The 23,962-nt window shown below is 37.0% G+C and overlaps 1 long non-coding RNA gene across 1 annotated transcript; it reads right to left on the minus strand.

The window, feature by feature from the left end:
• Positions 1 to 2,003: 2,003 nt before the first annotated feature.
• LOC106047946 (uncharacterized) lies at positions 2,004 to 18,881 on the minus strand. Its single transcript, XR_001214024.3, has 3 exons — positions 17,501 to 18,881; positions 9,312 to 9,402; positions 2,004 to 5,882 (listed from the first exon to the last, which is right to left on the minus strand). It is a non-coding gene; the product is annotated as an uncharacterized lncRNA (long non-coding RNA).
• Positions 18,882 to 23,962: the final 5,081 nt, after the last annotated feature.

Here is a 23,962-nt window from a genome sequence, read left to right on the forward strand (position 1 = left end):
AGCATTTCCGTGTCTCCCTGACATAGTCAGACTTGAGGCCTACCCTTTTAGAACCATATTTTGAGGGCAGATTTGGACACTGAGAAAAATACCATATATTTCACAATCTACTTGGTATGTTCTTGGTAAGCAGCCTGTTGGCTTCTCATCACCAAAATCTTGTACCACATAATAGGATTCTGATTTAGGTCTCTGAACATTAACTAGAGAATCTAGGAACACAGGTTTCTCACTTTTGTTATGTATTTGACACATTTGACCTTGAATCATTTTTTCTTCTTTTGCATTTTTCTCCAAGACCAGGACAGAAACAGCACCATTTAGGCAGTCATTAATTATGAAATCAAAGGTTATTCAGTGCTTTGTTTAAGATCTTTAATGGTGTAGCACACATTTTATCAATTTTTCGTATGTGGTACTGTTTTTGTACTCCCACAACTCCTTTGTTACAGTGCATTATGGCATTAAATGTAATTTCAGAGAATTGCAGTTATCCTATGCTTAATTGACTCCAGGACACAAAATTAATCATTTCACAGGTCATGTTCATTTTATTTCTCTCCCTCTCTCTTGAGTATAATTATGTCTTTATACTGAATAGACACATGATCTGCTGATAAAATTAAGAGATTAATTACTTTCTCTGATTTCTTTAAGATCAGGTATGGCACTTACGATAGGATGGTGTAAAAAGATCAAGGCAAATAACTGCAAATCTTTAAACTGTATTGGTTGCTGCTTTCACTTTTACATCATCAATAGAGTACTGTGCCTTTACTTTTATGCCATGTTTCGTAAGTTATGAAATATTTTAGAGCCCCACTTTAGGTTCTGAAATACATCAAAAATACTTTGGTCTCTTTCACCTAAAGCCTGTACTTTTGTATGTACACTACACTGAGCTTCAGCCAATGGATAGGTAAGAGATGATGATACAGCACAATCTTGTGAAATACTCAGATCCCTATGCATATGAGATGGAGCAATTAGGAAAAAAAAATAATAAGAATGAAATAATAATTTGTTATTGCTAAATTGTTTATTATTGTTAAATAACATATTTTGTTATTGCTAAATTATTATTGTTAAATAACATTACATTAATATTTTAACCTAATTACAGTAATGATACAATTATTATTATTAAACCTACTCTTAAAACAGCTGTTTTTGACAAGTGTATATTTGAAATGTTAAACTTCTGTATTGTACCTGCATTTAGCTCAGTCCGGACCTTTTTCATTTTTTTTTTTTTTTGTGCATTTAAATTATATTCTTTTGTAGCAAGATTTGTGCATGTTTCTGCAATGCTAATCCAAATAGGCTAGAAATTTAATTCTCTAGATAGGAAATGTTGCCACTGCATTTGACAAAATATATAATTTAAAAAAAAAAAAGTGATGCATCACATTCCTAGTAAAGAAGTTAATTCAAAAAAAGACAAGGTTGGACAATTAATTCTGCATGCTCTGACTTGCTTTTCAAACCTTTACCTTCCATGCTGCAGCACATACAGAAGGAATCATGGAATCATAGAATATCCTGAGTTGGAAGGGACCCATAAGGATCACTGAGTCCAACTCCTGGCACTACACAGGTCTACCCAAAAATTCAGACCATATGACTTAAAGCACTGTCCAAATGCTTTTTAAACTCAGACAGTCTTGGTGCCATGACTACGTCCCTAGGGAGCCTGTTCCAGGAAGGAAGAAAGGAAAGGAAGTTTCTTCTTAGTTTCTCTAGAACTTTCTTCACTAGAGTAGAAACAAACTGTTTTACAAGACACCAGAATACACAGTCTATGAATAAAAATGAGAAAAAAAAAAAAGAGTCAATTAATATGATTTACTTTGTTCAGGAAGTGACAGACTGATGCTCATTTGTGATGAAAGAAGTCCTCATCTCACTCACAATCTATGGGTCTGTAAAAAAACATTTCTAAACTTACAAACCCCCTTCCATGAATTCAGAGTCATTCAGAAAATGTTCTTCCAGATGAGTTTCATAAATATGAAAATAGCCGTGCCAATCTTGAGAATGTTACTAGATTGTCACTGGATAGCTATTAAATAATACATTATACAGTAATAATACTCATTTTCCCATAGCTTTGAAATAGGTCTGCTACAGTTTGGTTGTGTCTTTAAATCTAAGGTTGAGCCTGAAGGTGAGCTATCTATATAATTTTCAAATTACAGAAAATAGGCTAATTTAAGATACAGTGCTGCTATATTTTAAATTTCTTATTCACCCAATATAACACGCTGCTCTTCATTCATCACCTAGCCTGACTGAATGACCAGTTTGGTCTTCTCGCATTTTCAGCAGCCTCTTATACAATAGTAATATCTATGCAAGGATCCACATGTAGTGAATGACCTAAGTAAGAACACAGAAAGTTATATGTGAAAATAGATAAGCAAGTTACACCTAAGTGTATATAACATAACATTTGCATGTATGTGTATGGTCCTTTCCGTACATGTATGTTTGTAGAAAAACTTTTGCATGCAGCTGTAAAAGATCGACATTTTGAAAACAGCAGTTCTACTCATGCCTATGATTTATATCTTTATCTTAATATGATTTATTTTATTCTCTTAGCAGCAGAATCTTTTGAGAATCATCTGTCTTTATTACTCAAGTGTAACATTATGCAATTTTCTAAGTCTTGATCTAATGAGATTTTTGTTACTTAATGCAATGAAAAAAGAGCTTGTGGGCTCCAGAAATCAGCTTCAGTTATGCACTTTCTTTACTGCCTTCTGATGGCTCGCTTGCACGTTTTGCACCAGTTTAAAACACTGTAGTTCAGCCAGAGACCCCTCCCCATTTTCCATTCTGTCTCTCTGGTGTACCCCAGCCATATAACTTCATTGAATAGGTATCTCTCAAGCCTTGCTCATGGTTTGTTCATGCACATTTCTTGATGATGCTTTTTCTTTATAAGCCTTGCAGCTTGAGGTTTCATGAACTAGCAACCTTTCCTATGAACAGGTACACAGAGAGGGAAATGGCCACAGAATTGCTTCACAAACTATATACCTGATTATTTACTAGATCCCTAAAGAAAAAGGCATGAGTTTTCCACCAGAGAGTAAGCAGTGGTAAACACATGCTTTTCTGCTCAGAGCTTCTCAGGTGACAATATTTGGGAGCCAACATGAGCATAGGGGAACTGAACTAGAGAAGGAATGTGATGTGAGGTGTTTTAAAACTTGATAAAAACTTTGTAAAAGGTGCTACTACAAAGAACAGCTCTTTCTTGTTCATCCTAGGCTGCTGAGAAGACTTCAGTTGTATGTGAGACAGTTCTCGGACCAGAACACAATGCTTTACCAGAAAAGCAGTAAAAAGCTTGTTGGTGAAATTTCCCTATTACTTAAACATTATTACAGCTGTACTAGGTGATGGAAGGAGATGACTAAGCAGATTTTCACCATGAATAAGTACTACACTTGCATGCGTGTGTATTACACCTGTAGAGTTATTATAATGTTAATGGGTGTTAATCTTTAGGTGGGAATTACTAGACTGGAAAAGAAGAATTATGAGAAAAAAGTCCTTTGAATATTTACACTACTGATGAGAAGGTGAGATAACCATAGGTAAATTACTATTATGAGTGCTTTCTTATTCATCTACTGGTGCAGTGTTTTTTTCTTGCTGAAGAAACCTCTGTTTCACATGTACAGTTGGTGTTTGAAGTGGCCATGGTAGAGTTTTAAAGGTCCCAGCAGTTCTGGACAGGGGCTTCGAAACAGAGCTTTTTTCTTTTTTCGTTTTTTCTTTTCTTTTTTTTTTTTTTTATTTAAGAAAAATTCTGATTTAGTTATTGGTACTCCTTGCAACAACAGACTAAATCATTGCAAACACTAGGTCAGAAAATGACAAAATATAGTTAAGGAAAATATAAACCGTATATATATATTCTGACATGAAAATCAATAGTGATGAAGCAGATCTAAGGGTAAAGGAACCAGAATATTAAATGCCAGCCAATGAGATAGATGAACATAAAATAGTTACATTGTAACACAAAGCAGTGAAATAATTATACATTTCTACAGTAATACAAGTTATAAACTCACAGAACAAATGAAGTGAACATCTTTGTAACTGAACCATATGATTAGATGGCCATGATCTACTGGAATAATATTTGGGTAAAATATATAAAAATTATAAGATAAAATTTCAACCTACAATAAAATGTAGGCTGTCTTTCAAGAAACCTTGCAGACAGCAAGATTTAGCTAAACCAAGACAAATAGACAAGAGAGAAATGGAGTCTTGGCCAAGATTGTATATCTAGGGAAGAACTTCAGTTTTGAATGAAGAATTTGAATTCCTGGGTTATATAGAATCATAGAATCATAGAGTCATTTAGGTTGTGAAAGACCTCTAAAATCATCAAGTCCAACCATTAACCTAGCACTTCCATACCTACCACTAAACCATGTCCCTAACCACCATATCTACATATCTTTTAAATACCTCCAAGGATGGTAACTCAACTACTTCCCTGGGCAGCCTGTTTCAAGGCTTCACAACTCTTTCAGTGAATATTTTTTTCCTAATATCCAACCTCAACCTCCCCTGACACAACCTAAGGCTCTTTCCTCTTGTCCTGTCAGTTTTTGCTTGGGCAAAGAAACTGACCCCCACTTTGCAACAACATCCTTTGAGGTAGTTGTAGAGAGCAATACAGTTGATCTGTATCAGAGTGATTCCCTTCCCTTCCCTTCCCAATTTTTTGGTCTTTCCTGGCTTTCATTCTGATGTACTTTTTTTTTTCCCTTCTTCTTCTTCTTCTTCTTCTTCTTTTTCTCCATCTCCCTTTTCATTACAGGTAACATGCAGTTACACAGGAACGTACACATGTCAATACCTTCTTGATGGGAGAGAAAAAGATCTTGTCTCAAGCTGACCAAGGAGTCAGCTTGCAAGACGGAAGAGAAAAGAAGATTGTCCTTTCTCCAGAACAGACTGTGTGTGTGCTTTCATTTTGTGAATCATCTAGGAATAGGAAAAAGGAGCCACTATGTGAGTAAAAACGAATAAAGGAGTTTGCATACTCTGAAAAGAGTAGGAGCAAAGTCATTTATCTTAACCAAGAAAAAAAATCAATACTGTTGGGTTCTGAACATTAATCTCTCCTCTTAAGCACAAAAATTATACTGAAACATGTACTTAGCTCATTACTTTGAAATGGACTAGAATTAAACCTAGTTTTCTAGATTCTCCTAAGACTGTTTCTGTAACACAGCAGTAGAGAAAATTTTCTTTTCTGTAGTAGAAAAGTGTGGATTATTACTTTCTTAATAACTGTATGTTGCGGTTGAGTAGTATTTTGCTTTTACTTGTATGTACTAATTTTATTACAGAAAAACAAAATTATGAAAATCCATTTTTTTTTGAAAGTTTTCCAAAATACAATTGTGTCCAAGTCACTATTACAGAATCCCAGTCAAGGGACTTGCCATTGTGTCGAATTAGCTGCCTCCAATTGCTTCCTAACAAGTGACATGGAGGCTCTGGGGTTCGATATGTGGTTCACTGCCCTTCTCATTCTCCATAATAACACTGGGACTTTTCTTTTCTCAGAAGGGCTTTTGTTACCATTGCTGCATCAATCATTCTCATATTTCCAGTTCAGTTATTCAGGATCCTTAGGGCTCTGTTGTTAATCTTCATTAATGTATTTCTGACTATCATAACCAATTTAGTTTGAATTCTGAATAAATCAGCACAGCTTACAGAAGACATGCTCATTTCTCTTTCTGTATGTAACTGTTTTAGACTTTGGGAAGATCATCCACAGTTTCTCAGAAATTCTTTCCTTTAAAATTTCCTTGCAATTCTGGTCTCACCAGCATAACCTATGCATAATTAAAAGAGAAGAAAAAAAAAAAAAAGTAACTTAGGAACTCAATTTACCTGTCTCTTACATGTTTCTGAAGAGATGTGTGAGGTGTAACTGCTTAAACTTACTGATTTGCACCTCCCTAGCTGGTATTACGTAGTCAGTAGGTGAAATCTTGTGTAAGTAATCACTTTACTCACCTAATATATTGCCTATACTGAAACAGGCTACATCTTTGTTGGTGAGCTGAAGCATAACCTCTGGGCTGTACACGAGGTGGGCAGGGAAGGATCTCACTAGCCAGCCAGGGACTGACAGCCTTGGGATGGCCTGAAATGGGGTCCTGGGCCATAGGCAGGGTTGTGGAGGGGCTCCAGGTAAGACTGGCCTGGCCAGGGAAGCCTCAGAACAATCTCAGGACTGTGACATTTTAGGCCACTTCTATTTTCTTTATCTTGCCAGTAATCAGGACCCATACCACTATGAGTACAGGCAGTATATGAAGGGAATAGAAAGCTCTGGTTTTGGCTAGTCAATAAATGTAGAAGCATCTGCATTCATGACTCCAGTTGACTTCAGGTGGATGTAGACTATGAACACTGGTTCTTTATTAATACTTGGAAGCTAGTATTTTAATGTCAAATTACTTGTAGCTTTTCTTTCAGCTAAAGATAATTACTATGTAAGTTCCTCTAATAAGTTACATTAGAAGGTTATTTTCTTATTATTTTCCTTCTTTCCGTCTTTTTTTTTTCCCCCCTGCTGATCATATTCTCTCATTCTTTATATTTAAAACTTAATCATATACCTGAAAGGAATATGCTTTACCTGTTCACCATCACGTCATAATTTTACCATTTATAGCAGATAACAATAATTAGTTAACATATTCCATTTAGTTACTTTTCAGAAATTGGGTGTTTAGGTCAGCAATGCATAAGTCAGTGAAGCCGTAAGGATACCACAGAGCCTAAGGGCTTGTTTTCCATATTCATTCAACCACCAAACATGCCTCAAGGTTTGTTCATTCCTATTTGCCTTCACTTATTTTTTGCATGGATAAAGACCTCAGCAGTGAATGAATAAATATATTATTTGACACCAACAGCATAGAGATGCATATTAAGACAATATGAAGTACATTGAGAAAAAGTGGTCTTCTGCAGTTTCTTACACTGCAAGAACACCAGTGATGTGATCATTCATGAGACCACAAAACAGCATTCCCTTCCTTCCACACACCAGTTGCCAGATCATCTTTAATGATATATTTGAAGTCAGCTGGTTCCCTTCCTGGATCTAGAGAACTTGCTGTTCTCTCTGCAATGATGTAAAGCAGACTTCAGCAGTGATAGAGGATTGGATCCTGAGGGCTGCCCTCATGTTGCCTAATCTTGCCAACCACTCTCCTTTTTGGGGGTTGGAACCTCCTGCTCAAATATCAATTGTTGAAATACCCTCCAGCAGGTGTGTTTCCACTGATAGTGTTATTGTCTTGTGATAGGCAAAAATGGTCTTGTGAAAGTCGTAGGTTTACATAAGGTAAAATTAACATTTTGTAGCAGATATGTGAAAAAGTTAAAATTTGTTAAATTTTATATCTTTAATGGATATCATGCTGAGCATAGAAATACCTAACTCTGAAAATCAGCTGATTGAAGATGACCTCTAGTACATGACATGAGTTCTGTTTGGACTTTAGAGGAACAATTTAAACCAAGTGCACTTAATTCAGATTGCCCAGCAGAACACAGAAGAATCAGCATACACTACTCCTTGAGACCATGTACTAACAGAAGAAGAGGGTGTATGAAACCAGAGAGAATTGCTAGGAGAATTGCTTCAGATATTGGATGATTTCCTACGCTGAAGATGAACATCAGCCAGGTAAACTTCGAACTTAAAAGGCATAAATTTGTGAGACAGGTTCCTCTTCAGAGATTTTGAGTGCTGAATGCTGAATGGCTTCATTGATAGTGTTTAAAGTTTCTAGGCTCAGTGTCAATACTAACAGGCTTAAGGATAACAATTATCACAGTAAATATAAGCAGTTACAGTCATATCCCATTGTCAAGCTTGCATTTGAAATGGTGAAAGCTGGAGTAACAAGTAAATTTAAGCTGATACCTGTTTATGACCCTGAAAGCTAGGGTAGAAAGCTGCTGGACCTGGATGCAGCCTGTTTCTGTATAGTACCTGTAGCACCTGCAGACATATACTAAAAGGCTAAGGCACTCTTCATAGTGACACACAGCTCTTTCTCAGACTTAGATGCAGACATTTCTTACTTTATAAATGTCTGGGAATGCTAATTAGCTTCAGAGTCAACAGGACAAACCAAACTGATTCACAGGGAAGACAGTATGAAGCACAGCAATTCCCCTTCTCCCAGTTATGATTTCTGCTCATGGTCTGTAGTTATCATCAAGACAGTCAATGTCTTTTAAGTCTCAGGTGATAAAGGAATATATATATATATATATATATATAAATTTATTCACCCATACCTCCAATATGAACCTCTGTATAGTGATCCATAACTGTCATTTCAATGGTTCAAGAATGCTTTATTAGGATTCTCCCAAGTCAATTAAAAAGTTTCAGCTCAGGAATAATACTGCTGCATGCTCATTAGTAGGTATTTCAGACGCCCTCCAAGGTTCCTGCTCCTACAGATACTGAAAACCACCACAGCACATAAAAAATTAGAAGAACTGACAGTACAGTGACTTTGTCACTGACTGAACTGTCTTAGGGAAAGAGTTACAATTTCTCCATGCCAAGTTAACCATAACCAGGGTTTTACAGCATTTGTATTTCAAATACCATAGAATCACAAAATGATTTGTGTTGGAAGGGACCTTAAAGACCACCTAGTTGCAAGCCCCCTGTCATGGGCAGGGACATCTTCCATTAGATCAGGTTCGCCAAGGCCCCATCCAGCCTGGCCTTGAACACTTACAGGGATGGGGCATCCACAAGCTTTTTGGGCAACCTGTTCCAGTGCCTCACCACCCTCTGAGTAAATAATTTTTTCCTGATGTCTAATCTAAACCTACCCTTTTTTAGTTTAAAGGCACTACTTCTTGTTCTATCACTACATTCCCTGACAAAGAGTCCATCCCTTGCTTTCTTGTAGGCCCCCTTTAGGTACTGGAAGAGTGCTATAAGGTCTCCCTGGAATATCAAATAAATTCAACTTGAATAGATCCTTTAAAAGCTCAAGTGGTTTCTAATGTAATAGATGTCATCTTCCACCAGAGTTGAAGTGACAGCAAATGAATGAAAAGGCATTCTCAGCTACAACACCGCATTTCAGAAATTTGTTTCATATAGAAAAGGCTTGGCATCATCTGAAAGTGCATACGTTCATCTGAAGAAACTTAGTTATGTACCTAGCTAAATATAGTCAGACGAGATCTCTATTTACACATTCTTTGCTTACCATCCCAGTCCTTCATTTCCTTGCTTTGTTGATCACCTTATTCTTCCCCGGTCATTCATAGTTTAAAGATATCTTCACCAGGTTGGACAGCCTGTTGGCAAAGATGGTTTAGTTAAAATAAAGCACATCTTAATGGAGAGCTAAACCTAAGAATGACTAATTATCTAGATGTTCATAATAAGAGTGTGTTGCTCATGTTTACTCTTTCTTTTTACCCAAGATACACAATTTTCAGATACAATGAAATGGCTTCAGTATAGGGGTTGGAGAACGGGTTACAGACACTCCTGTGCTTGGTGTTACCCATCAACTAATTGTTTCAGTCAGCCTCTCCATGCTCTGGTGAGGATCCTAGGCACATAATAATGTATTTCAGATTCCATTTATGTTCATGTACCTGACACCAAGCTGTGGAAATGCTCTGCTTTGCAATATCCAAGTAACTTTCTGTGTACGGCACTTCAGCCTTATCACAAGTGGAGAGAGTAAAGCTTATGTTGTTATCAGATAGTCTGACAAGTTTGAATAATCAGTGTATCAAAGTTTCTGTTTGACACTACTTTTCTACCTTCAGTAAAGAAATGTCATGTGATAATCAAGAGGGAAGTGTCATATTCATAAAGTGTGATCCTGTCACAGTAAACACTATCTGTGATTGAACATTAAAGTAATTGCAGTGTACAGTAAAATTTGTATGGACAAGCTGATAGCCTGATTATCTCAGCACAGCACTAGGGACATGATGGCTGATTAAATAACCTGAAAAGTAATCTGCAAGTGATGGTTATTAGTATCAAAATCATAGATTGATGAAGGAAACAGATTATTTGAGGATATAAGAGAAAACAGTTTAAAAATAAAAAACAAATCTAACATTTCTTAATTTGAACTCAGAGTGAAAACACAAGAGAATCTACAGATTTTATCCAAGAGAAAGTTTGCAATCTAGCATTAACAAAATTGCTTCTACTAATACACACAAATGTGATCCCATAGACATAATGTATTTTAAAGAACATGGGCTTTTTTATTATTATTATTATTTTTAGCTTGCTCTGTACCTAAATGGATGCCAATCTTAGGGTATCTTTTTAGAAAGTTAAACCTGAATGATTTAATCACTCAAAGGTCATAAATAAAATTTATTACAAGATCTTCTGTAACAAAGCAGCTAATATAATCCAGGTACTTCAATTTCCAAGCCTTTTTTCCAGCCACTAAGTAATGTAAACTATAAGGTATTTAACACAACAGAGTAACAGAACAGTTTGCATTGGAATTGGCTTTTTTTAAATGGAATTCCCAACCTAATTCTACAGAACAATACTGATGGTCTAATGGATCGATGTGGGTACTTCATTAGTCATATGCATATGGAATATGGTGGTAAGGGTTTTTCTTTTTTTTTGTTAGGTTAAACAACAAAGCAGTGCAGAGAAGCATGCATTTCACTCAGAAAAATAGGTCAAATAAAATTAATAAACAAGGTGCATTGGCCTAGCCTTGATTTTCTCTTCAAACTTTCAGAATTGCACAATTTACTGGAATCCTGTCTTACTAATGCAACTTCTAATTTCTAATTACAGTTTGCAGAGCCAAAATAACAGACTTTTCATTTTTTCCATAGTTAAAATGACTTTAAATCAAAACTTTTAATATGTGGCTAGTCATTTTCTTGAATAAATTAAGCTCCAGCTGTCATTTCCTCAGCTATTTTTGCTTCTCAATAGAATCAGATTTTTAACTGCTTAATGATGCGTATTATCACTTTAAAAAGTTTTATACTTTTACAGGCACACTGAAGAACGGTAATGCTCCACTGAAGCTGGGAACATCAGCCATTTTCACCCTGCAGAAATGTAAGATGATTGTTCTGCTTTTGAGAAGGAACAAGTGAAACCATGGGAATCATTCCCCAAAACACAGTCTGTCAGCTGCTCTTTTTTTAAACTAAAACTAGGAAGTTTTAGTTAATACTCTTTTGATGAGGCTGTGTGTGTTTGAGGAGACAACTAGAAAAACAGAAGAAAATAAAAAATCATCACAGCCATTAAACATGGGGGAACTTCCAAGGCTGAGTGTTAAAAAATGAGGTCCAGGATATCAAACATTTTTCCATAGAAGTCAAAACTGTGCGTTTCCATATTTCATCTGGCATTATAAAGTTCCTCTTCTTTATAATATAACACTGCATATACTGTCTCAAAAGACTTCCAGTTAGTCTTTCCTGTTTGAAAATCACCTATACCTTCTAAAGTCAGGTCATTACAATATAGATAATAATAAAAACCACAAGAGATAGTGTGCAACTGCAGATTGATTTCATTTTATATTTTTCAGTGGTGACACCTCCAACATAATGCAAATAACTCTCACACAAGAAAATTGTGTGAGAGTTAAGAGCATCTTCAAAAATCTTTAAAAAGGAAACAGAAACAACTTTTCTTTTTGACTTGTATGAACTTCTTCCTTGAAGTTGACTCCTTCGCAATATTCTTACATTAGAGTTAGATTTGCATTAGAGTTAGATTTTTAGTTCTCAGACTAACTTGCAAAATAGAAGTTAATCTTCAGTTCAATAGAAATAATAACAGTTTTTCAAAAAGCAAGTATTTTTTTGCTACAGGGAGTAGTTGTCCTAGGTAAGTTTCCTAGTTACTAGTGACTTATATCAATTATTTCATTTCAGACTCTGGAATTTAAGTGGAATTTATTTATTTTTCCATGTACTATGTGTGAAATATTTATAAAATCATGCAGCTGCTATGTAAATCAGCAGCTATAATCCAAAGATCAGTTTTAAATTATAACAGCACTGATGAGTAATTAGCAAACAAATAAACTAGACTGAGTCCTTCTTTAAAGGCAATGCAAATACAAATGACACTGTTTGCATGATGGCATGTAGCATTACAGCATAAGGTCTTGATCTTTCTAAACACTGAGTTCTCTTCACTCCTATTGGCAACAGCAAAAAATCAATGTATTTGTTATCTGACAGAGTTAGATCTGGATTTTTCACCTTGTTTATTCTTTGTTGCTCTCTTCAGAAATAGCTTGGTTGAAATGAAATTTTTACAAGTCTTTGGAAATCCAAATTTTTTTGGAAGTCAGTTTTGTAGGTTAGTAATTCATAATATATATGGAATACTGAACCAAACCAAAGGTTCTTCTAGGCCTCTGTCCTGTTTCTACCAAAGCTCTGTAACTGATGTTTAAGGGTTGTATAAGAACAAGTTAAGTAATCCATTTTACTTCCCTAGCACTCTCCCAGTCTCCAGCAGTTGGAAATTCCAAAATGACCAAACCCAGACATTGTATCTTCATGTTTAGTAATCCTTCCAGGCTTTAGTTACACATAGCTGTCTAGCTGATTTAGGATATAAGTAAAATTTAGCAACCTCACTGTCCTGAGCGGAATAATCAAACTACTTTAAAATATTCTATTACTTAATCTTTTACATTTTAAAAGTCTTCTGAAAGACTTTAGTGAAAGCCCATAATCTGCAATATGCTTTAAAGTTATTTAAATTATATATATTTTTACAGATTCATTTATATTTATGCTTCATTCCTACTGTCATTACCCATACAAAACTACTTACAAGTTGTTAGCAAGAATTTAGCAAGAAAATTGACTGATTGAAGAGCCACCTACAACATAGACCATTTCAGCTGATCTTCCACTTGTTCATGCATGATGCAAAACACCTTATTCACAAGGAGAAGATGAACATTAGAGGCCCGTGGGACTTGTGCTCTTACTTCACTAAAGAATTTTGGAAATTTCCCCCAGTGCTCAATAGTAATTAATTTCCTAGCCTTCTTCACTTTCATTCATGCATGGATTGGAAGAGTGGTGATGAAAGGCAATAGAATGACATAATAGAAAAATACAAAAGAATAGCATTACAGTAATGACATAATTTTCTATGTAAAGGCATGAATCAAAGACATTTTGACAGTGGCATTTCAGCCTCATATAAATCACAGGGAAATATTAAATTGAACACAACCCCAGAAGCATTCACATTCTTAGAAGTTTGCAATTTATCACTTCAGGTATCAGAAACGGAACAGAGTCTTTTGCAGTTGCAGGTTTACAACTCTGACAAAATCAATGTGTCTGAGATGTCAGAACTGAAACAAAGTTTCAGTTTGGCACATATATTATCTTAAAGTTTTCTCAGTTTTTTCTTGTTCTTTCTTTCTTTCTTTCTTTCTTTCTTTCTTTTTCTCTAGAGCTGCTGTTGAAAGTGCATGGAGCTTCCTATTCGTGCAGAAGAACTGACTATGCTGTCAAAATTTCCCACTGGTTATATATCTGACACATTGATTATGCAAATATAATGACTGAAGTAACTTCATTTTAATACTGCAAATTCATATACCATTCATGTTAATATAAAACTAGTAAAATGTTCTGACACCATAAGTGCACAAGCTTGATCATTTCAACTGTTCTTTTCCCCCGCCCTCTGCCTTGGCTTCTGCTAACAATTCACTCTATGCCACAAAGAAAATTGCACAATTTGGAAAAGGTTGAATTACAATAGGGCTTAAAAATCAGTAGTTAGATTACAGTACTTTTATGAGAGAGGTGAGCTTTCAGCAACACATCTTCCTCATGGATCATATCCAAATGGTGCTAGTGTTCTAAGTCCTGACAATTGATAACGTTCATCTGCTGGTAGAAGTCATTTCCCAAAAAGAATCTCTCTGTTGTGTTTAAGCCTCTTGCCTAGTTAAATGCTTGATAATGCTTTTAAAAATTGATCCTTTAGGACAGCTTCTGATCACAAAAGGAGTGTTAGTTCATTTTTATCTCTTCTTGGTTATGTAGGACAATTAGCACAAGGTCTTGGCAGACAGTTCTCCCTTTTCATTGTGATTGTTAAAAAGGTATCATGGGACTATAACCAAGCTTTTACAACACATGTATGATGCAAAAAGCCTATTCACCACATACAGCAGCAAGAAAGCATTTATCACCAAAGCTGTCTGGAAAATGTTCAGCAACCATGTGCTAATTAGGGAATAATCTGCTGTTCATCTGCAGTGGATAGCACCTGTTTAGCTGGCAGGTAGGCATACAGAGGAAGCTAACAGGTACTTTGATTGTTATCGGGGCAGTTAGCTCAGTGGGGGACATGAAAGAGACCCAGAAACTCTGCTGCAGGCAGCATGGGACTATGTGACTCTGTTCTGAAAAACACTCCCTGACAAAGAGTCCCTCTCCAGCTTTCCTGTAGACCCTCTTTAGGTACCAGAAGGCTGCTGTAAGGTCTCCCAAGAGCCTTCTCTTCTCCAGGCTGAACAACCCCAACTCTCTCAGCCTGTCTTTATAGGAGAGGTGCCTCAGCCCCTTGATCATCTTTGTGGACCTACTCTGGACTCGCTGTAATACTTTCACATCCTTCTTGTGATGGGGGCCCCAGAACTGAATGCAGTACTGCAGGTAGGGTCTCACAAGAGCAGAGCAGAGGGAGAGAATCATCACCCTCAAGCTGCTGTCCGCACTTCTTTTGATGCAGCCCAGGGTATTGTTGGCTTTCTGGGCTGCAAGTACGCTTTGCAGCTCATGACGAGCTTCTCATTAAACCAGCACCCCCAAGTCCTTCTCCTCAGGGCTGCTTTGAATCCCTTCTCTGCCCAGCCTGTATTTGTCCATCTGGGTTGAGGCAATCTTGGCATTGAACCTCATGAGGTTCTCACAGGCCCAACTCTTAAGCCTGTCAAGGTCCTTCTGGATGGCATCTCTTCCCACCACAAACTTGCTGAGGGTGCACTTGATCCCACCAACAGAGATGTCAAACAGCACCAGTCCCAATACCGACTCCTGAGGAATGCCACTCATCATTGATCTCCTCCTGGGCACTGAGCTGTTAAGCACAACTCTTTGAGTGTGATCATCCAGCCAATTCCATATCCTTACCCACCAACTGGTCCATTCATCAAATCTAATCTTGTGGTTACTGACCACATCTAAGACAATTTATACAAAATGGAACACTAACATGAAGAACTGAAAAATCCTGGATAATTTCAATCTCTCCTTTCATTCGGAATATACATCCCCTTCGCCCTAGACCATCTTCTTTATTCTCCCAAATTATATAGCTGTTCCAAAGCTTCTGATTTGCAAATGCAGATCATGAAAATTTTGAGCATTAAAAAAGAAAAAAAAAAAGAAAAAAAGAAAAATTTTCTTGCCATATTCTTTATATAGCTTGACATAACTGAAAAAATAACAGATCTCTGTTTTAAGATACAGAAGTACTAGTGCAGAGGTAAACTATGAAAGGATAGAAAGCTTTAGCAAATGACAAATGCTGATCTAGCTAATTGGATACAAACAGTAAAATGCCTCTACAAAGCACAGGTGAAAGTAAAGATAGGTAATTACTATATTTTGATTCCCATCCCTGTGGCTATAAAATACGTACAATCAGTACCATGAAATTGGAAAACAAACTTATGTTTTAAATCAAAGAAACAGGGCTTGGTCTAAACTCCACTATTTAGAAGACATGGTATCACAAACAATGTTAATGTTCTTTGACAACGTTCACAACCATTAGAAAATTGAAATCATAATGAAACTGCAGCTAACTCACAGTCTTCTGGCCCTAGGATGTACATTGTTGATGTGTGTATTTTGGAAACCCCATCTGTTAGGAGCCAAGCTTTATATACTCAATAATTGCTAAATTCCTAGGAGACCAGGTGGCAGGGCAAATTAATTTGGAAAGAAATAGAAAAGTTGGGGGGGGAGGGAATAGAAATATGGTAGGAGAAAGTTAATTCAGCATTTTCTGAATGTACTGAATGAGGACAGGAATAAAGAAAGGAAGAATATATGCAGTAAAATGCTGAGAGGAAGGGGGAAGGCAGGAAAGGAAAGGAGGATTTTACATCAAGAGAAATTTATGATGATATTTCTGGATTTACAAGAAACAGGTATGTAAGGAAGATTTAAAAAATCTGAATATATTGCCATGAAAATGTCTATTCAAGAATATTCATGCTTTCAATAATTACTCAGTCATTTATTTATAAAATCAATTCACAATGTCATGTGCAAAAAACAAACAAACAAAAAATCTTCCTTCCAGTGATTTTTTTTTTAATTGTTCTAACTTGAAAAGGAGAAGAAAACAGGGGAAAGGAAAAAAGATTTTTTTTTTTTTTTAACTTCCCAGCCCAAGTGTCACATTCCCATTTTTTCATACAAGCAGCACTCAGAAAACTAACCAGAGAGATAAAAACACCACAACTGCTGCTGTAAACACAGAAGCCCTCTGTGCAAGAAATCTCTGACAAGAACACTGGGAACCATAAAGTTGCATTAAGGTTTCTTTAAAGAGCAGCTGGTGTCACATATGGTTCTGCTGTCCTAGTTCCTCACATGCTTCCATTGTCAGCAGCAGATGAGACAGAGTAGTAAGGTTAAACTGATCTCATTTAAATTTTCATTACTGTGGTAGTGTTTTGGCTATACTTAATCAGGCAGATTGCCTAAATTGAAAAGTAAATCTGTAGTATATTACTATATACCATGCAGACACCTATAAACTATACATGTACTACTCAGAATATAATATTAGCTTGTTTTGAACCCAAATATAGGCATACTAAAACTGAAATCAATAACAGTTGATTTTGTACAACAGTACAAAAGAAGTTAGTAACACTACAATATCATAGATAAACACAGTATATACTTAGGTTATATTATTTTACCTGTGTGAGCAGTGTGGCCACCAAAAGGACAAAGAAAGAGGTGCATATGAGACATCCAAGTAATAGAAAGTTACCAGGCCAAAAGCAAGATAAGCACTACAGACTTCAGATAGGCAAGACATCCTGCTGAATGAAGACAAAATGCTCTCAGTCCTGATCACTGTGACTTCAGTAATTAAGTCCATCAAGAACTATAGCCTGCAGTGCTGACTGTATGTCACCATAACATATACTTACAGTTAATTCAGGATATAACTTAAAGACCTACAGTTTTGAACATGTAATGATAATGTCATCATACTGCTTGAGAACCAACCTTTCTAATAAACACTTAGGTGTGTCATTAATGAATTTTGCAAAGTTTAGTTTTGTAAATCAATACTGGACAGTTTTTTGGGCTTTCTAAACATTCCCATCACAGCAATTGCTACCTATCTGATACATACATTCAGTTGCAACAACAGTCTCTGTGTTAAAAAATGTAGGTCAGTTCTAGGCCACCTTTTTCCAGGTTTTCTACAACCAAATTTCTCTTCTGTTCTTCTTCTTTTCTCCTCCTCTTTCTTATCTTTTGCGTGTGTGTGTGCTCGTGCGTGTGGTTCAGAACATCAGAATTTTTTCAGCACATATCATCCCTAGAATACATAAGCTGTTATCACAAAAAAGCTGCAATGATGTCACACTGGAGCTTTCTTTTCTTCATGCTGAACATCCCCAGGTGTCTCATCTCCAGCCCTGTGATCACCTTCATGAACCTCCTCTGGACCCACACTAACAGATCTATATCTTTCTTATGCTGGGACCCCAGACCTGGACTCAACACTCCTAGTGGGGTCTCATGAGGGCAGAACAGAAGGGTACAATCACCTCCCTTGACCTGCTGGCCACTCCTCTGTTGATGCAGCCCAGGATGCAGTTGGCCTTCTTGGCTGCAAGCATGCACTGCTGGCTCATGTCAAACTCTTTGTCCATCAAAACCTCCAACTCCTTCTCTGTAGGGCTGCTCTCAAGGAGGTCTCCACCCAGTCTGTACTCATGTCTGGGACTGCCCCAACCCAGGTGCAACACCTTGCACCTGGACTTGTTGAACCTCATTATGTTCACATGGGCCCAATTCTCAAGCTTGTCCAGGTCCCTCTCAATGGCATCCCTTCCTTCTGTTGTAAAAGCTGTACCACTCAGTTTGATGTTATCATAGATAATCATGCTGTTAATGAACAATTTATCCTTGGTAAGTGCTTGCTGACTGATTCTAGCAACCTCCTTCTCATGTGTCCAGAAATGTGCTCCCAGAGGACTCATTCCATGACTCTCCTGGGGACCAAAATGAGATTGATCTGCTTGTCATTCCCTGGTTAGTTCTGGCCTTTCTTGAGAATGGATGCAACATCTGTTTTCCATTAGTCATCAGGGATCTCCACTCATCTCTATTACTTTTAAAAGGTGAGCAAAAGTATCCTTGTATGGACATCAGCCATTTGTCTCAGCAGTCTTGAATACAGCCTTGCTGGGTCTATGGACTTTTATGGGTTGAGTTCCCACAATATGTGACTTAATCCTCCTTTTAATTTAGGTATTGTCCTGTATCTGTCATTTTCCTCACAGGAGATACCTCAGGAAATAAATTTTAGTGTGATGCTTTAATCTCCTTTCACAATTACTTCACTGATTATATTACCAGTGTATGTCTGATGTACCAATTCCCCCTAAAAAATTTCAAATCTGTTGCCCAATTTCAACCAAATGTGACAGAATGTACATACTACATATTTCAGAAACAGGGTAAAAGAGAGAAGCACATTAATTCCTACAGTTGGAAAAAAAAAAGAAAAAAAAAGTAAATCCCCCACTCTAAAATATTTTATATCATTTTTTTTCAGAGTTGATGAAATATTAAAAATACATATTAGGAGATATGGGAAATAACCTGCTGTTAGAGGTTAATGTGTATAAGAGTTTTGCATAATTTTCTGATCACAGTCTGAAAACCAGTCAAATTTCAGTCAAATGAAGTCTTTCAAGAAGAGAACAAGAATGAACTTACAAGGCAAAATCTGAAGCACATTTTACCTGCCAATAGACACAAAAAGCTGATAATCAAAGAAATAACTAGTGAAGAGGTGCATTTGAATAAAAGTCATTGTTTCAACTTATGCTTTCAGCAAAACTGACTAGATTATCCATCCTTGACTTCAAAAAGCTGAACAGTACTCAGCCTATTTAAAATTCCCTGTTTCTTTGCTAACATTAGCATTACTTGCACTTAAATGTTGGAGTTAATGCCCAGAAGAACTTCACTTACTCAAACTTACAGATGAAACTTATGTGAACTCTGCTTGCCTTTTTGAGGCAAAAGCCTACATTCACAAAAGCCCAGGATATATTTCACATACTTACAGAGAGGCTTACTTATTTCATATGCAGCAATAAAAAAAAATCAGAACTACGAGTATGATACAAAATGAAATTGACCATGTAAAAAAATGATGATATTTATCATCTATATACTGATTTCTATATATTATATTTTTCTGCAATTCACTTATCTGACTTGTATTAATTCTTTTAAAACCTACAGTGTGTATTTAATATGAGAATACTGCAAAGGACCTAACTCAACTGTCATTGCAAAAAAAAAATCTGAAATTAATATTTTTCAACACATTTAAAACTATGTTAGAGACAGAATAGAAAGCTCCAAAAGGGAGCTTAACAACAAAAAAAAAATATGATGACAACAACAACAACAACAACAAAATAAATAACATGGGAAATTCATGTAAGAATTGCCTTGAATAGTTAAGGGAAGATTTATAAAACAGTGAGAAGTTGAGAATTTAAGGAAACAAAAACCAAACTGAAGAGCTCAGAAAGTATTCAAAGCAAGTAACTGCCCTTTTATAAATAAATAAATAAATAAACAACAACACAAATATAGCCTCCAACTTTAGCTCCTTCCAATCAGGTAATGCCAGCTTTGGAAAGTAATACACATTTTTATATAGCTATATATTATATGTATGTATACAAACAGTTATGTATATAGAGCAAACACAGACATATTTTAAATTCAGATCGAACACTAATTCAGGTTGGTGTTGAAGAATGACTACTATATTAATTTCTGCTATACATCATACTCCCTTTGCCCTAAGTACTGAGTGTTTCTCATTCACAGAGGTCACCCAATGTTAAAGGCCTTTTATGTAGCAATTTTCTTGGAATAGTCCTGTGTTTTCATGTTATGTCATGGGAGATTTTTTTCAGAATGTTTGCAGTGTTTCAATTGACTAATTTCATTCAAAATAAATAAATAAATAAATAAGAAAACCACATAATTAAAACTGAACATGTCTGCAAGGACCTTGTTGGATCAGGACCAGAGCATTCAGTCCAAATGAGCATCATTATCCATTTGAGTTAAACTAGCATAAAATTTCTAAAAAGCCTAACAATAAAGATGTTTCTAACAACAGTGATAACAAAAGAGAAGCAAAGAAGGAATGAGAGACCTTGAAGAAGGAGAAGGTGCTTTTATTTTGAAATAAAATCAATGTCCCTCATTTCCACTATTGTAAGCACATACAAGCATCAAGTGGTCTATCCAGAATTCTGACATCAAGATATGTATGTTAAGGTTGTCAAATAGTTTTTCTGGCTTTATGGTGCCCTTTTGATTTGGATACCCTGAAAAGCTTCAAGCAGATTTACAGTGATCTTCATGACCTGTAAATCTAGATGCCAACACTTGCCATTCATACAACCTTTCTGTCATTCATATTGTCATTCTTACGTTCATACCAATCTTCACATTTCTGTTGATATTATCTGTAACAAGTCTATCCAATAACTATCCAGGAAAGCAAACCCATAGCTCTAAAATGTCAGCTTTTTGTTTGCTCAGGTGTTAGAGCATGGATGTGTATAGCTAACATCTAACCATGATTCTAATCCAGCTGATGACCAGTCATCAGCAGTGTTCCCTAGGGGTTGGTGTTGGGGCCCATCCTCTTTACTATCTTTGTTGATGATTTGCATGACAGAATTGAGTAACTCACCTTCAGTAAGTTTGCAGACAACACCAAACTGGGGGGAAGTGTCAATCTGCTGGAGGGTAGGAAGGCCCTGCAGAGGGACCTGGACAGGTTGGGTCGATGGGCAGAGGCCTTTGGAATGAGGTTCAACATGGCTAAGTGCTGGGTCATGCACTTTGGTCACAACAACCCCATGCAACGCTACAGGCTTGTGGCAGACTGGCTGGAAAGCTGCGCAGAGGAAAAGGATCTGGGGGTGCTGATTGATGTTTGCCTGAACATGAGCCAGCAGTGTGCCTGGGTAGCCAAGAAGGCCAATGGCATCCTCGTTCATATCAGGAATAGTGTAGCAAGCAGCACCAAGGAGGTGATCGTCCCCTTGTACTCTGCTCTGGTGAGGCTTCATCTCGAGTACTGTGTTCAGCTTTGGGCCCCTCACTACAAGAAGGACATTGAGACCCTGGAAGGTGTCCAGAGAAGGGCTATGAAGCTGGTGAAGAGCCTGGAGCACAAGTTGTGTGAGGAGCGGCTGAGGGCACTGGGGTTGTTTAGTCTGGAGAAGAGGAGGCTCAGGGGAGACCTTATTGCTCTCTACAACTACTTGAAAGGAAGTTGTGGGGAGCTGGGGGTCGGCCTCTTCTCACAGGTAACTAATGATAAGACTAGATGGAATGGCCTCAAGTTGCACCAGGGGAGGTTTAGGTCAGAAATTAGGAGACATTTCTTCTGAGAAAGAGCAGTCGGGCATTGGAATGGGTTGCCCACGGAGGTGATGGATTCACTTGGAGTCCCTGGGGGTGTTCAAGGAAAGGTTGTACATGGTGATTAGGGACATGGTGTAGTGGGTGACATTGGTAGTAGGCTCATGGTTGGACCAGATGATCTTGAAGGTTTTTTCCAACCTTAATGATTCCATGATTCTATGATTTGAAGCTCTTAAAGCAAGAAGATAGAGATGAACCAAGGGCTTGCACTCGAACTAGATTACTGGTTACATACTGCAGCGGCATCCTTGGGTGCACAGAGCTTTGCAATCAAGGTGACTAAACTGCTTTTTCTGCTAAGTATATCCCTGGGATTTTAAATTCAACACAGCTAATTTGTATCAGAATAGAAACTAGAATGTTTAATATTTTAAATAGAGAAATCTCTGAGTAATTTGGTGATAAATAAATAAATAAATAAATGAAATAAAGAATGATAACCAAAAAGCCATAAAAACACTACTTCTTCAGCTTTCTCTCTCCTTGCAGTAAGATGCTTGATGGCAGGGTTTGTTCCAGTCACTTCAGTGGCTCTTTGAGTCACTACTAAGAATTCACAATCCTTCCAGTCCCTGGAAAGGTTTCTTCTATCACATAAGGTCAGGTTCTCTATTCCCTGCTGCTTTTCACAGTCTTGCGGGGCAAGCTTGATCTGCAGACTCAAGTCTCTTGGCTCCCACTTGTAATCTCTGCCTGCCATTGTTTGCTACCCCATATGCCTGGGACTGTCCCTTTAGGCTGGGACCCTGCTTCATAAACCAAGGAACGTCCTCACATGCTCCAGCGGGATCGAGGAAGGAGATGTGCAAACTAACAAATGAATAAAAAAAATACCCTTTGTTACAAAACCCAAATTTTACTGTACTTCTTACCTAAAAAAATGCATGGGTCCAAGCCACTGACATTGTCTGTGTACAACCACTCCTTTATAAGTTGCAGATGACTTCAGGTAAAGGCTAAGTTGTGATAATTGGTGCTGGTATTCCATAAACGCAGTGAAGAGCAATGAGACCAAACCTCCAGCTTTCTTCATGGCTGAACTGCTCAGAGATCTTAGTAATACAGATGAGCAATATCCAAATCAAAGACACACGCACCTTTTAGGATTGTTTGATTTTATTCACCATGCAGATTTCTTCTAGTATGCTTGGCTTCCAGGACCTTTACTTGAAAACAAGTGTTTGAAAACACCAGTCTCCAGGACCATCAGAGAGACCATAGCAAAGGAGGAGAGAAAGGGAGAAGAAAGGTCAGCTTTAGGCCTTTTTAGCTGCAGATATTTGTCTGAACAGATTAAGTATGGAGAGACTATTGCAACTTTGAATTATCATTCTATAAAGAATAGGGTGACATATACCAATGTATATTGATAACAACAAGGAAATTCAGGCCATTGCATGGAGTCTTTTTAAACATACATGCAGAAATATTTCATGACTGGCTATAATGCTGATGCAGGTGAGTTTAAATCTGAGAGGTTTTCATGAGCATATGCCCTAACCTGTCATAGAAAAAAAAAAAAAGATATATTCAGAGCTCTATGTTTGCTAAGATAATATTTATATTCAAACAATAATAGAAAAATATTTCACACCTGTGATTTCAGTCTTGTATCTACCACCAGAATTAACTATTTTAAATATTCCCTGCATCCAGAACAACTTCAGAATAATCTTGTCCTACGCGTGGTAGTTGAGAACTGCTATTACAGAGCTAGGTGAGAATCACAAAAGCACAGCATCATGTCTCTATGGAGTCTAACACTTTTGCAAGACCCATTTCAGGAAAGAGGTGAAAGCAGGGATAAAAATGAAATGGACATTGTACTGCATAGGCTCTGAGAGAAGCCTCAAATTAAAAAGCGAAAGTTAGGAAGAATCCTTTTATCATTTATCCTCCCAGCTGGAACAAACTTTCTACATAATATCTACAAGTTCAACAAAGAAAAAGGATCAGGGTCTTTATTTTACATTTCAGACAGAATTTCCTGTGTGCAGTAGTAATGAACAAAGGTAAGGAATGCTGAAACCTCACTCAGTACACAGGCAGCTTGTTTTAGAAGGCTGAGAAGTCAGACCAACTAGGAATTTAGTTTCCAAAAAGTCCACAA

Source organism: Anser cygnoides, chromosome 1, assembly GCF_040182565.1.
Source record: "Anser cygnoides isolate HZ-2024a breed goose chromosome 1, Taihu_goose_T2T_genome, whole genome shotgun sequence".
Classification (NCBI taxonomy): domain Eukaryota; kingdom Metazoa; phylum Chordata; class Aves; order Anseriformes; family Anatidae; genus Anser; species Anser cygnoides.